Below are 14,196 nucleotides of genomic sequence, written 5' to 3'. Positions count from 1 at the left end.
GTGAAAAAAAAAAAATCTCCAGTCTTGTAATTCAAGCAAGGTGTGCAGGGAACTCATTAACAAAGGGTGACCTTAGAGCAAGGGCTGTGTCAATTCAGGAGTTGAGTTCCTAATGAACCAGTACAGCACGTGAGTGTAAAAACTATCCTGTGTCAGGTTGGAAAATTCCATCGCTGGAGAGCTGATAAATGGATGGGAATATATACCGCCTCCTTTACAGCCCTCTCTAAGCAGTTTACAGAGGCAGAACATTGTCCCCAACAATCTGGGTCCTCATTTTACCGACCTCGGAAGGAAGGAAGACTCAGTCCACCTTGAGCCGGTCAGAATCGAACTCCTGACAGTGGGCAGAGTGAGCCTTCAATGCTGCATTTTAACCACTGCACCACCACGGTTCTAATGCTCGGGATCCCTTGCGAAAGACACCAACTTGGTCCCAGAATTTTAGAATCCTTAAAAAAAACGCATCACCTCTTAACAATTTGTTTCCCTCACTCTAGAAATATGAGTAGTAGCTAAAACATTTTTAAAAAAACAAAACAAAACACCATGAGACCATTTTTTTTCTTCTGTTCTTCTTCCAGGAAGTTTTAAGGGGGTAGTTCCCTGAGAGAGGCACACCTACTTAAGGGCTGCTGGGGGCTGGTTGGTGATGGTATGGGGTCTCCAGAATGGGGGGGGATATGTCTGGGCCCATTTGGGGGAATGACCAATGCAAACTCGACCTGTTACATGGTGTGGGCTATCTCACAATGCAAATTCAAAAGGCAGAGCTTGCATGATGATGTCATAATGCATATTTTATCAGGGTGACATCATTGTGGGAAAAGACAGGCGCCCTTTAACATGGATGAACAACACCTGTTTTACCCCCCCCCAAACTCTCCAGAATAAGATATCCCCTACACAACCACAGGGATGTAGGCCTAGCCATTCCCAGGTGCTCTGGGGATCCCAGAAGAGATAAGTATGTGCAGAGGAATGAAAAATGTGGAGTCAAGAATGCCAGCCACAAATACACAAACAATGATTTTGTTCCTGTAAACTTATAATAAGGTGTATTGGCATTTATAGCTCAGGTCTATCTTGATGATGAAGATCAATCTTGCAAGTCTGAATGCACTGCCCCCATCTCTCTAACTTCATCAGTAGGGGGTCTCCAAACTTGGCAACTTTAAGAGATGTGGACTTCAACTTCCAGAATCCCACAACCAGGCATGAAGAATTCTGGGATTTGAAATCTACCGGTCTTAAAGTTGCCAAGTTTGGCAAGCCCTGCTGATGTAGGTAGAGAGAAGATGACAGTCAATGGCACAAACTTTAAGACTGGTGGACCTCAACTCCCCGAATTCCTCAGTCAGGCATGGGGAATTCTGGGACTTGAAGTCTTAAAGTTGCTAGGTTTGGCAAGCCCTGTTCATGAGGATCAGTTCATGCTTAAGATGCTTTTTCAAATTACATTTCTTCCAGGGACTCAGATTCCTTTTACCTGACTGCTACCTTAGTTACAGCTCTTCCTCCAGTTCCCCAAGGCTATTCCTGCTGCCCATTACTTAAACCTATCCTCTTTCAAAACCTTAACTAGGTATCTGTCACCTGTTGTATTTGAGAATATACAGAAATCTATCTATGAATATAAATAAGCCATAAATAAAAATACATTCCCAGGAATCTTGTTCCTTTTTTTTGCCTGCCACTAGTGTTAAAATTTCACGTCCATAAAGATGTTACCTGCCATGGATATACAGCCAATCCCTGTTATTTGTGGGCTTGCAAATATTTGCAAATTCACTTATTTGCAAAAAAATAATAATGTTTTTATAACCCCAAAATCCCCCTTCATGGATTATTGCCTTGTCGTGGCGAAGGGGCTTGCGTAATTCAATGAAGCTATGAGCTATGCCGTGCATGGCCACCCAAGACGGAAAGGTCATAGCAGAGAGTTCTGACAAAACGTGATCCACTGGAGAAGGAAATGGCAAACCACTCCAGTATCTTTGCCATGAAAATCCTATGGACAGTACCAAAAGGCAAAACGATATGACGCTGGAAGATGAGCCCCTCAGGTCGGAAGGCGTCCAATATGCTACTGGGGAAGAGCAGAGGGCTAGTACTAGTAGCGCCAGAAAGAATGAAGCGACTGGGCCAAAGCCGAAAGGACGCTCAGCTGTGGATATGTCTGGTGGTGAAAGGAAAGTCCGATGCTGTAAAGATTCTTTCTCCATAGGAACCTGGAATGTAAGATCCATGAATCAAGGAAAGCTGGACGTGGTCAAACAAGAGATGACAAGACTAAACATCGACATCTTAGGTATCAGCGAACTAAAATGGACAGGAATGGGTGAATTTAATTCAGATGACCATCAGGTATACTACTGCGGGCAAGAATCCCTCAGAAGAAATGGAGTAGCCTTCATAGTCAATAAAAAAGTAGGAAAAGCAATACTGGGATACAACCCTCAAAATGACAGAATGATCTCAGTTCGAATCCAAGGCAAACCATTCAATATCACAGTAGTCCAAGTCTATGCCCCAACCACCAGTGCTGAAGAAGATGAAATTGACCGGTTCTATGAAGCCCTACAGCACCTTATAGAACTAACACCCAAAAATGATGTCCTTATCATCATGGGAGATTGGAATGCTAAAGTAGGAAGCCAAAAGATAACTGGAATAACAGGCAAGTTTGGCCTTGGAGTACAAAATGAAGCAGGGCACAGGCTGATAGAATTTTGTCAAGAGAATACGATGGTCATAGCAAACACTCTTTTCCAACAACCCAAGAGACGGCTTTACACATGGACATCACCAGACGGTCAACACAGAAATCAGATTGACTATATGCTCTGCAGCCAAAGATGGAGAAGCTCTATACAGTCAGTAAAAACAAGACCAGGAGCTGACTGTGGCTCAGACCATGAGCTTCTTGTTGCAAAGTTTAGGCTTAAATTAAAGAAAGTAGGGAAAAGTGCTAGGCCAGTCAGGTATGAATTAAATCATATCCCTGTTCAATATACAGTAGAGGTGACAAATAGATTTAAGGAATTAGATCTGATAGACAGAGTGCCTGAAGAACTATGGACAGAGGTTCACAACATTGTACAACAGGTAGCAACCAAAACCATCCCAAAGAAAAAGAAATGCAAGAAAGCAAAATGGCTGTCTGAGGAAGCTTTGCAAATAGCTGAGGAAAGGAGGGAAGCGAAAGGCAAGGGAGAAAAAGAAAGATATGCCCAATTAAATGCAGAATTCCAAAGAATAGCTAGAAGAGATAAGAATGCCTTCTTAAATGAACAATGCAAAGAAATAGAAAAAAGCAATAGAATAGGGAGGACCAGAGATCTTTTCAAGAAAATTGGAGAGATGAAGGGAACGTTTCATGCAAAAATGGGCATGATAAAGGACCAAAATGGCAGGGACCTAACAGAGGCAGAAGAGATTAACAAGAGGTGGCAAAATTACACAGAAGAACTATACAAGAATGAGCTTAATGTCCCTGATAATCACAATGAGGTGGTCACTGACCTCGAGCCAGACATCCTAGAATGTGAAGTGAAGTGGGCCTTAGAAAAGCTGAGCAACAACAAAGCTAGTGGAGGTGACAGTATTCCAGCTGAGCTATTCAAAATCTTAAAAGACGATGCAGTAAAAGTGCTACACTCAATTTGCCAGCAAATTTGGAAAACTCAACAGTGGCCACAGGATTGGAAAAGATCAGTTTACATTCCAATTCCAAAGAAAGGCAGTGCCAAAGAATGTTCAAACTATCGCACCATTGCACTCATTTCTCACGCTAGTAAAGTTATGCTTAAAATTCTACAAGCTAGATTCCAGCAGTATGTGGATCGAGAACTACCAGAAGTACAGGCAGGATTTCGAAGAGGCAGAGGAACTAGAGATCAAATTGCTAACATACGCTGGATCATGGAGAAAGCTAGAGAGTTCCAGAAAAACATCTACTTCTGCTTCATTGACTATGCTAAAGCCTTTGATTGTGTGGATCATAACAAACTCTGGCAAGTCCTTAAAGAGATGGGCGTACCAGACCATCTTATTTGTCTCTTGAGAAACCTATATGCAGGCCAAGAAGCAACAGTGAGAACTGGACACGGAACCACTGATTGGTTCAAAATTGGGAAAGGAGTCCGGCAAGGCTGTATACTGTCGCCTTGCCTATTTAACTTATATGCAGAGCACATCATGAGAAAGGCAGGGCTAGATGAATCAAAAGTTGGAATTAAGATTGCCGGAAGAAACATCAACAACCTAAGATATGCAGATGATACCACTCTAATGGCAGAAAGTGAAGAGGAACTAAAGAGCCTCTTGTTGCAAGTGAAGAAGGAGAGTGCAAAAGTTGGGTTGAAACTAAACATTAAGAAAACCAAGATCATGGCATCTGGCCCTCTCAATTCCTGGCAAATAGATGGGCAAGAAATGGAGGTAGTGACAGATTTTATTTTCCTGGGCTCCAAGATCACTGCAGATGGGGACTGTAGCCAAGAAATTAAAAGACGCTTGCTCCTGGGGAGGAAAGCCATGGCAAATCTAGACAGCACACTAAAAAGCAGAGACATCACCCTGTCAACAAAAGTGCGTATAGTCAAGGCTATGGTCTTCCCAGTTGCAATGTATGGCAGTGAAAGCTGGACCATAAGAAAGGCTGAGCGCCAAAGAATTGAGGCCTTTGAACTATGGTGCTGGAGAAGACTCCTGCGAGTCCCTTGGACTGCAAGGCGATCAAACCAGTCAGTCCTAGAGGAGATCAAACCTGACTGCTCTTTAGAAGGCCAGATCCTGAAGCTAAAACTCAAATACTTTGGCCATCTAATGAGAAGGAAGGACTCACTGGAGAAGAGCCTAATGCTGGGAAAGATTGAGGGCAATAGAAGAAGGGGACGACAGAGAATGAGGTGGCTGGATGGAGTCACTGAAGCAGTAGGCGTGAGCTTAAATGGACTCCAGAAGATGGTAGAGGACAGGAAGGCCTGGAGGAACATTGTCCATAGGGTCGCGATGGGTCGGACACGACTTCGCAACTAACAACAACAACAACAACCCCAAAATCAGTACTCATGGCACTGTCACATTTATTTGTGGATGTGTGAACTTGGCAAAATACTGGGATTGTCCTACATGCATGTTCCCAGCTAATTCAGCATTTTTCAGTATTTGTATACTGAAATTCAGTAATTTTCAATATTTGTGTGGGGCCCTTTGTGCTCTCTGAGCTAGGTTTTTTTTTTTTTTTGCAGATGTTTCATTACCAAACTAAGTAACATCATCAGTGCTCCCGCTGGTAAGACTGCAAGAAACCCACCAAGCTCCGAAAGCGCCAAGGACCTCACAGTTCAACCCTGAGCTACAAACATTCTCTTCTGCCAGGATTTGTGGCATTCTCACAGAACTTAAGTACTGTGAGTAACAGGAATTGTTTGCAACTGATTTGCACTGATATCGTTGCTGTGATTACAGCGACACTTAAATTTCAGGAGGTAATTGCCAATAATTAATCAATAACCTTCACTCTAACCCTAGCCCATTTGGCAGGAAAAATGTACGAGACATAAAATGGATCTAATTGATTGGTGTACGAAACTCACTGGGAGGAAAAATAGGTAAAGATAAAAGATAATTAATCAATAACCTTCACTCTAACCCTAGCCCATTTGGCAGGAAAAATGTATGAGCCATAAAATGGATCTAATTGATTGGTGTACGAAACTCACTGGGGGGAAAAATAGGTAAAGATAAAAGTTTCCGTGTCCAGTTATGTCTGATTCTAGGGCAGCATTGTCCAAATACATTTTCCATGGCCATGTGGCCGGCATGGCTGCACACCAAAGGCACACAGAACACTATTCCTGTCCCACCGAAGTGGTACCTATTAATCTACTCGCATTTGCATTTTTTTCGAACCACTAGGTAGGCAGGAGCTGGTGCAGGAACGGGAGTTCACCCCATTGCATGGCGCTGGGCTCTTGAACCCGGGCTGTCAGCTCTCCAACTGACCAGCTCAGCATCTTTAATGAACAAGAATCAAATCCAATAACAGCATTAGAAGCAGAACAAAAAGAGATCCAAGATCTCCACTACAAAATACAGTAAGTTTCAAACCAACTTTTTCTTTACAAATGTATAAACTTGAAAATACCCATTTGAAAATTTTGGGAATATGCAAGGGCTTTCTTTCTTGCTTGCTTGCTTGCTTGCTTGCTTGCTTTTTCCTTCCTTCCTTCCTCCTTCTCCTCCTCCTTTCCTTCCTTCCTTCCTTCCTTCCTTCCTTCCCTTTCTTTCTTTCTTTTTCCCACCCTCCCTTCCTTCCTCCTTCTCCTCCTCCTTCCCTTCCTTCCTTCCTTCCCTTTCTTTCTTTCTTTTTCCCTCCCTCCCTTCCTTCCTCCTTCTCCTCCTCCTTCCCTTCCTTCCTTCCTTCCCTTTCTTTCTTTCTTTTTCCCTCCCTCCCTTCCTTCCTCCTTCTCCTCCTCCTTCCCTTCCTTCCTTCCTTCCTTCCCTTTCTTTCTTTCTTTTTCCCTCCCTCCCTCCTTCTCCTCCTCCTTCCCTTCCTTCCTTCCTTCCTTCCTTCCTTCCTTCCTTCCTTCCTTCTTCTTTCTTTCTTTTTTCTTTCATTCTTTCTTTTTCTTCCTTCCTTCCTTCCTCCCTTACTTCCTTCTTTCCTTCCCTCTCCTCCTCCCTCCATCCCTCCCCTCCTTCTTCTCCTCCCTCCGTCCTTCCCTTCCTTCCTTCCTTCTTTCCTTCCTTCCTTCTTTTCCTCCTTTCCTTCCTTCCTTCTCTTCCTCCTTTCATTCCTTCCTTCCTTTCTTCCTTCCTTCCTTCCATCCATCCTTTCTTTCTTTTCTTTCCCCCCCTTCTTTTGCTTTAGCTCAGTATTTCATAGGTCATCCTGACTATTTTTGTTCCAAGGGTGAAGGTACATTTATAAACAAATAAAAGATCACACAACAGGAACTAGTAGGGAATATCTGAAAAATCGTTGATTGATTTATGACTCAAAGAACAGAGGAAAGTTAATATATAAGGACAGAGTGGAGATTTCACCATTGCCAAGATGTGACTCATCCATGGTAATAAGGCTACAGAGGACATAAATGGGCACAAATCCATGGAAACTACATCTCCATAGCATATACTAATGGCTATGCAAAACTACACATTCAGAAATAATTCCTATATTTCAATAATCCAATTTCAGCTTCCTTAAAAGAGGATAACTGGAAATCAGTGACACCTAATCAAGAATAACTTGGGTCCAGTGGATTTATTTTGATTCCTGGTGAATATGTCCATATAGTTCTCTTCAGAGTGGTATCAAAATGGTTTCCTAGTAGAAATTCCCATTGTAAAATGAACAGGGCCTGTCCTTCTCAGCTTCTGAGACCAGTCAGCAGTGTGTATCCAATGGTGGAGATGAGCTTACTTTAAATTGGATTAAATCTCATTTCATTCTGACTATCTAAAATATCCATCACTGTAACAGAGTAGATTTTAACTAAAACAGCTTGGTATTTTATTGGCTGGTGTCTTTAGCCTCCCTTTTTATAGTTTTTCTTTGAACTGGACTCGAGTACAAGGAAGACACCATGCCTTTTATTGAGACTTCCCTTAAATATTGGGAGCTCTTGGAACTGATTTGAGGTAGATCTTCAGTGACACAATGTCTCAGTGACAGTTGAAACCAAGATAATGTGAATACAGGTAGTCCTTGACTTCTAAGGGTTTATTTAACGACCTTCTGGCTTCCCCATTGACTTTACTGTCAGAAGGTTGCAAAAGATGATTATGTGACCCCCAGGACACTGCAACCGTCATAAATATGAGTCAGCCGCCAAGCATCTGAATTTTGACCCATGTGACCATGGGGATGCCATAACGGTCCTAAGTGTGAAACAATTTCAGTGCCACTGTAACTTCGAACAGCCACTAAACAAATTGTTGTAAGTCAAGGACTTCCTGTAAGGTAAATAGTTTCGTATTTGCTTATTGAGAATGTAACTGTGAGGTGCTTTTTAACATTTTTGCCGTACGCTTAATAAATAAATAAGCCACAGCAGTTTCCTTTCACAGATGGAGTGGAGCTGAACTCCTCAAACAGATCTTTCATTTTGTCCACTTAATGGCCTGGGAGATTGCTTAATGATCCCAGTTGGGATGGCTGGGATGGCGGTTGTTGAGTGGAAGCAGTCACATGGGTGCCTCGCTTAACAAATGCTTCACTCAGTGACTGAAATCCCAGTCCCAATTGTGGCTGTAAGCCAAGGAATGTCTGGAAGCTGACACGTTAAGTGAAACATCCCTGTGAGTTTATTTACTGTCTAAGCAGCTGAGAGGCAGTCGATGGTACAGCTGAACTACATTTTATAATTACACTTATCAAGTCGGCCATATCGTGACCATCCTCAGCAGAGCAGATAGAGTAAACTAGCGGTGGTGGAAAATTACCCACAGAAATGCTTAGATGCGTTCAAGCAGAATGATCCCCTCATAAACCTTTTAATTTGGATGTCTGAAGTAAGCAGAGAATTAAACTCACTGCCCTGTATGGGGCCTTTGAACTTAATGATTCTATGATCACCGCCAACAGCTGGGAAGATAAGAAAACCACCCACAGCGGAGAAAAGCTGAGGGCACAATGTGTTCCCAGCTTAAGAAAACAACTTTGTTGACTTAAAAATGAATTGAGCATCCTGGGGAAGCCGATTATATTTAGGAACAAGATCTCAAGAGACAATAGAGTTTCATTCCCAAAATAACGGTTTCTCCACACTTCATGAATGGAAGGCACCACCTCAGTAGATGGAAATAGACAGCTTTGGAAGGATTCGTAAACAAGGCCGCAAGTGATGACACAGCAGAAAGGAGTTGAAATTTGTGGAGGGCACAGAATTGTTATTTGTCAAGGTCTCTCTGGTTTCTCATACACAGGTAGTCCTCGACTTACAACGGTTTGTTTAGTGACCATTTAAAGTTACAACGGCATTGGAAAAAGGGAATTACGATTGCTTTTCATACTTGTGACCATTGCAGCCTCCCCATGGTCATGCGATTAAAATTCAGACGCTAGGCAACTGACTCATATTTGTGACGGTTGCAGTGTCCCTGGGGTGTGTGTGTTTGTCATGTGATCCCCTTTTGCGACCTTCTGACAAGCAACGTCAATGGGGAAACCAGATTCACTAATACAACCGTGTTAGTAACTTAACCCCTGCAGTGATTCACTTAAGAACTGTGACAAGAAAGGTCGTAAAATGGGGCAAACCCCCCTTAATGACTATCTCGCTTACCAACAGAAATTTTGAGTTCATTTGTGAGGTTGTATGGATTGCAGCTGTTTGAGGAGTTCCATCTTCAGTGAACTGGAAGATTGCTGTTTGAGACCCCAGCACCTTGTGATGGGATGAGCTCCTGTTACTTACTCCAGCTCCTTCTTACTTAGCAGTTCAAAAGCATGCAAGTGAGAGTGGATAAATAGATTAGATTTTTTTTAAAACATATGCATCAGTGTGGTTGCCATCATCAGCACTATCATCTGTTTAATTAGAAACACTCACAGCCTGGCACCCTAACCCACCCCACTTTTAAAACCTAGACAAGATTCTATTATGCTCACTTTGGCTGAAAACATCTGCAATATCATGCTATTAAAACTTTAGCCACGGGCAGCGTGAAGCCTCCAAAACTAAAATGGCTTGCTGAGTGCTTGGATGCGACCAGTTGGGAATTCTAGGGCCATAGACAGGATATCAAAAAGCATTTCAGAATGGCAAGTCCCCTTTTTGATTCTGGAAAAAAACCTGATGATATAATCCCTAGCACCTGAGTTCAACCTGAGGGGTTATATCCCTTTTAAAGGCAATAATGTACAATATATAATTTATACCTGCAATAAAGTGTTCTGTTATAGGAAAACTCCCATTGTCTTGCTTTGTTTTTCCCTTAGACTAGGGATAGACAACCTTGGCTCTTTTATGACTCGTGGATTTCAACTCCCAGAATCCCTGAGCCAGCCATGCTGAGGGGAAAGGCAGAGGTTTCCATGCTGAGCCATGCTGCCTCAGGAATTCTGGGAGTTGAAGTCCACAAATCCTAAAAGAGCCAAGGTTGCCTACCCCTGCCCTTGACCAATGTTTCTCAATCTTGGCAAGTTGAAGATGGGTAGATTTCAACTCCCAGAATTCCCCAGCCAGCATGGTTGAGAAACCTTGCTCTAGAACAGACATGCCAAACTCGCGATGTCACATGACATCATGCGACGTAGCAGAACTTTTTCCCCATTGCCGGCAATGGGGTGGGCGCAGTTTCTTCGTGATGCATCCGGCCCACGGGCCGGCAGTTTGACACCCCTGCTCTAGAATATTTCAGTAGCAATCCATTTCTTCACCCACCCCACCTCTCCCATCCAAGTGATGTTTTTAGTTTGTTTTAATTTTTGTAATATTAGTCTCTCTTTATATTTATAATCATCATATATTTGTATATTTTAACTTACTGTGAGTCCATCAGGGTGGCCTTGAACTGCGAGATGGGCGGCAAATAAATCTGACAGTCATAATTGTCGATAAGAAAGATAGAAAAGAAAGAGAATACAAATGGGAGAAGGGAAGGTCAAAGAAATATATTATTAATTAATATACTAATTATGGAATTATAAAAATCAATCATTATGGACTGTTAATTATTATTGCCTTTTTTTCAGATATATAAACCAGGGGTGTCAAACTGCCGGCCCATGGGCCAGATGCGTCATGTGGAAGCCGTGCCCACCCCATTGCCGGCAATGGCAAAACCGTCCCAATACGTTGCATGACATCATGTGACGTCGTGAGTTTGACATGTCTGATATAAACCAAGACAACAGGCTGTACACCAGCCACTGGAAATTGTTATTGTTAAAAACCAATATAAATTTTTTTTTAAAGAAAGAAAAGTCTGGATAATGGATGTGGCAGTACTTGGAGACAATAGAAGAGAAAGAATTGGAGAAGATCACAAGGAATGGGACAACTTGCCGCAGCCAACTCAACATGGCCAACTCACCATGGCCAGCTTGCCCTGGGAAAATTCAGCAATTCAATGTATTTAAAATATTTTTAAAAAAATATTATAATTGTTGTTCACATTTCATTATGTCCCTCCTTTTGCATCCTTTCTTTATGTCAAGGTATTAACAGCTAACCAGCTTATGTAATGTAAGGTGTAAGATATAATGATGGAAATGACTCAGCAGGGTTTGTGTCTCTTTAAGAGCCTTTGTATAAAGGGAAGACTCTACTGATGCGTTCCTTCTCTCTTCTGTTTCCTGCTGTAATTGTGGTTTGTTGGATCCTGCTGTATTAGCACGTGTATCTATATTGTTCGTGGTATATGATATTGTAAATAGTTTAAGATAAACCACCATTTAATACAGATCACTGTTTACTGTGTTTACTCCTGGGTTATCTCGCACAAATAAGACTGTGCACGTATTCCACCATTTCTTTGATATTAATGTAATTCTTCTCCCCCAGTGGGTTGTCTCTCAGTGAGTTGGCCATGGTGAGTTGTCCTTCAGTGAGTTGGCCATGGTGAGTTGGCCATGACAAGTTGGCTGTGGCAACTTTCCCCATTCTACAAATAGAAGTGGAATGACTGTGGCAAAAAAACCCCCACAAAGGCTATTACCAATAGTAATAGGACCTTGGGTGCAATCCCAAAACATCTGGAGCACCACTTGAACACCATTGGCACTGATAAATTCACCACCAGTCAATTGCAAAGGGCATTAGGAAATTTCTCCTTTGTTCTAGGGTGCTTCTCTCCTTGATTAGTTTCCACCCATTGTTTCTTGTCTTATCTTTTGGTCCTTTGGAGAATAGGTTGACTCCCTCTTCTTTGTGGCAGCCCCTGAGATATTGGAACACTGCTATCATCTCACCCCTCGCCCTTCTTTTCATTAAACTAGACATACCAAATTCCTGCAACCATTCTTCATGTGTTTTAAGCTCCAGTCCCCTAATCATTCCTGTTGGACTTTTCTGCACTCTTTCTAGACAGTCTCAGCATCTTTTTCATATCGTGGCAACCAAAACTGCATGCAATATTCCAAGATCAGGGCGTTATCAAGCGGTACTAACACTTGGCAACCAAAACTGCATGCAATATTCCAAGATCAGGGCGTTATCAAGCGGTACTAACACTTCATGTGATCTTGCTATTATCTCTCTGTTGATGCAGCCTAGGAACTGTGTTGGCATCCGTAGCACATTCCCATTCCCATTTGGAAGTATCCTACTCCAGACTGGTTCATCTGGCATGAAGAAGCAGACTGTTTTTCAGATTTAAAAACACAAAAGTAAATTCTCTGTCAAAACAAGGGTGGTAGGAGACTTTGAGAGGTCGGACGAATGCTGAAAATGGCTGGTTCCTGCTCAACCTTTAGTGTCTGTGAGAAACAACCTGGGCTTCTTTTAATCAAACCCAAGGAAGCTTTTTACCCATGCAAGAGACGCCAAGCTCAACTGTGAGATACATAAAATCGTTTCTGAAACTTTAATTGAAATCTAAAGTCCACAGAAGGGGAATTACACGCTTGGTTGTAAAATGTTTTGTTTGTTTATTTATGTAAAAGGTTTAGATAGCCACCCATTGTAAACAAATCTGGGAGATTCACAACAGCAGTAAAAACCAGGATCTATAAAACAGTCGTAAAACAATAAAACGATCAGACAAAAACAAAAAAACCTGCAACTTATTCATCTCCTTAGATGCCCCACTGCAAGCTCCAGTATTGTCATTCTTTCCCCTCCCCTCTCCTGGGTAAACCAGAGAGAAAACACAACTAGGTGAGTTAAATCTACTTGGTTGTAAGGCTACATTAGCAGAATCTTGCAAGTCTGAAGGCACAGACTAACTGCCATCAAAACTGCTTGATGATTAGGGAAGTTCCTTCCTGAATTTCTTGTTCTGACTTTTAACCCACTGGGGGCTCCTGACTCTTTTTTTCTGATTGTTTCTTTGTCAGCTTCTCTCCCCTCGTCCCCCAAAATCACCCACCCGTACCATTACAAGTGAATAGCTTCAGTTACGTTTCTACGAAGCACTGCAAGCTGGTACATCAGATTTTAGCTGAATGTGTTAGACAGATCCAGCCTGCATGATTAATTTATGATGGATTTGAGTCCAAGAGGGTTAAGTGAATCTGGAGTGTGTTGTCAAGACATAACCACAATGTCCTTGTTGTGGTCTTGCTGGAAATGATTAAATTATTCAAGGTCACAAAACAAATCGTGGGCGGTTAGGAACCCTTTCACCCACTTATATAGCATATAGCTATTTAGTTTAAATGTGATATCACTAATATCTAAGGTTTTCAAGAAATGCTAATTTTATGTTTTAACAACAACAACAACAATAATAATAATAATATTGGAAGGGACCTTGGAGATCATCTAGTCCAACCCACTGCTCAGGCAGGAAACCCTACACCATTTCAGGCAAATGGCTGTCCAGTCTCTTCTTTAAAATTTCCAGTGTTGGAGCATTCACAGCTTCTGGAGACAAGTTGTTCCACTGGTTAATTGTTCTAACTGTCAGGAAGTTTCTCCTTAGTTCTAGGTTGCTTCTCTCCTTGACTAGTTTCCATCCGTTGCTTCTTCTCCTGCCTTCAGGTGCTTTGGAGAATAGCTTGACTCCCTCTTCTTTGTGGCAGCCCCTGAGATATTGAAACACTGCTATCATGTCACCCCTCACCCTTCTCTTTGTTAAACTCCCAGAATTCCTCAGCCAGCCCTCAGCCAAGTTTGAAGACCCCTGTTCAAGACTTACAACCATAACTGGAATGGGAAATTCTGTCACCAAGCAATTTGGTCATTAAGTCATTTGCACCTGATCTTATGACCTTTTTCCTGCCCATTGTTGCTAAGTGAATCATGATAGTTCTAAGTTAGCCATGTGGTTGCTAAGTCAATCTGGCTTCCCTATTGGTTTTGCTTGTCAAAAATTGCAAAAGGGGATCACCTGTCCTTGGGATACAGCAATGGTCATAAGTATGAACCAGTTGCCAAGCCTCTGGATTTTGATCACATGACCACGGGGACGCTACAAAGGTTGTAAGTGTGACAAATGGTTGTTAAGTCCCTTTTTTGGGTGCCCTCTTAACTTTGAACAGTCACTAAATGAACTGTTGTAAGTTGGGAGCCACCT

Source organism: Vipera berus (assembly GCF_964194415.1).
Source record: "Vipera berus genome assembly, chromosome: 6".
Lineage (NCBI taxonomy): Eukaryota > Metazoa > Chordata > Lepidosauria > Squamata > Viperidae > Vipera > Vipera berus.
The sequence above is the reverse complement of the archived record's forward strand: the minus strand, read 5'-3'. Positions refer to the sequence as shown.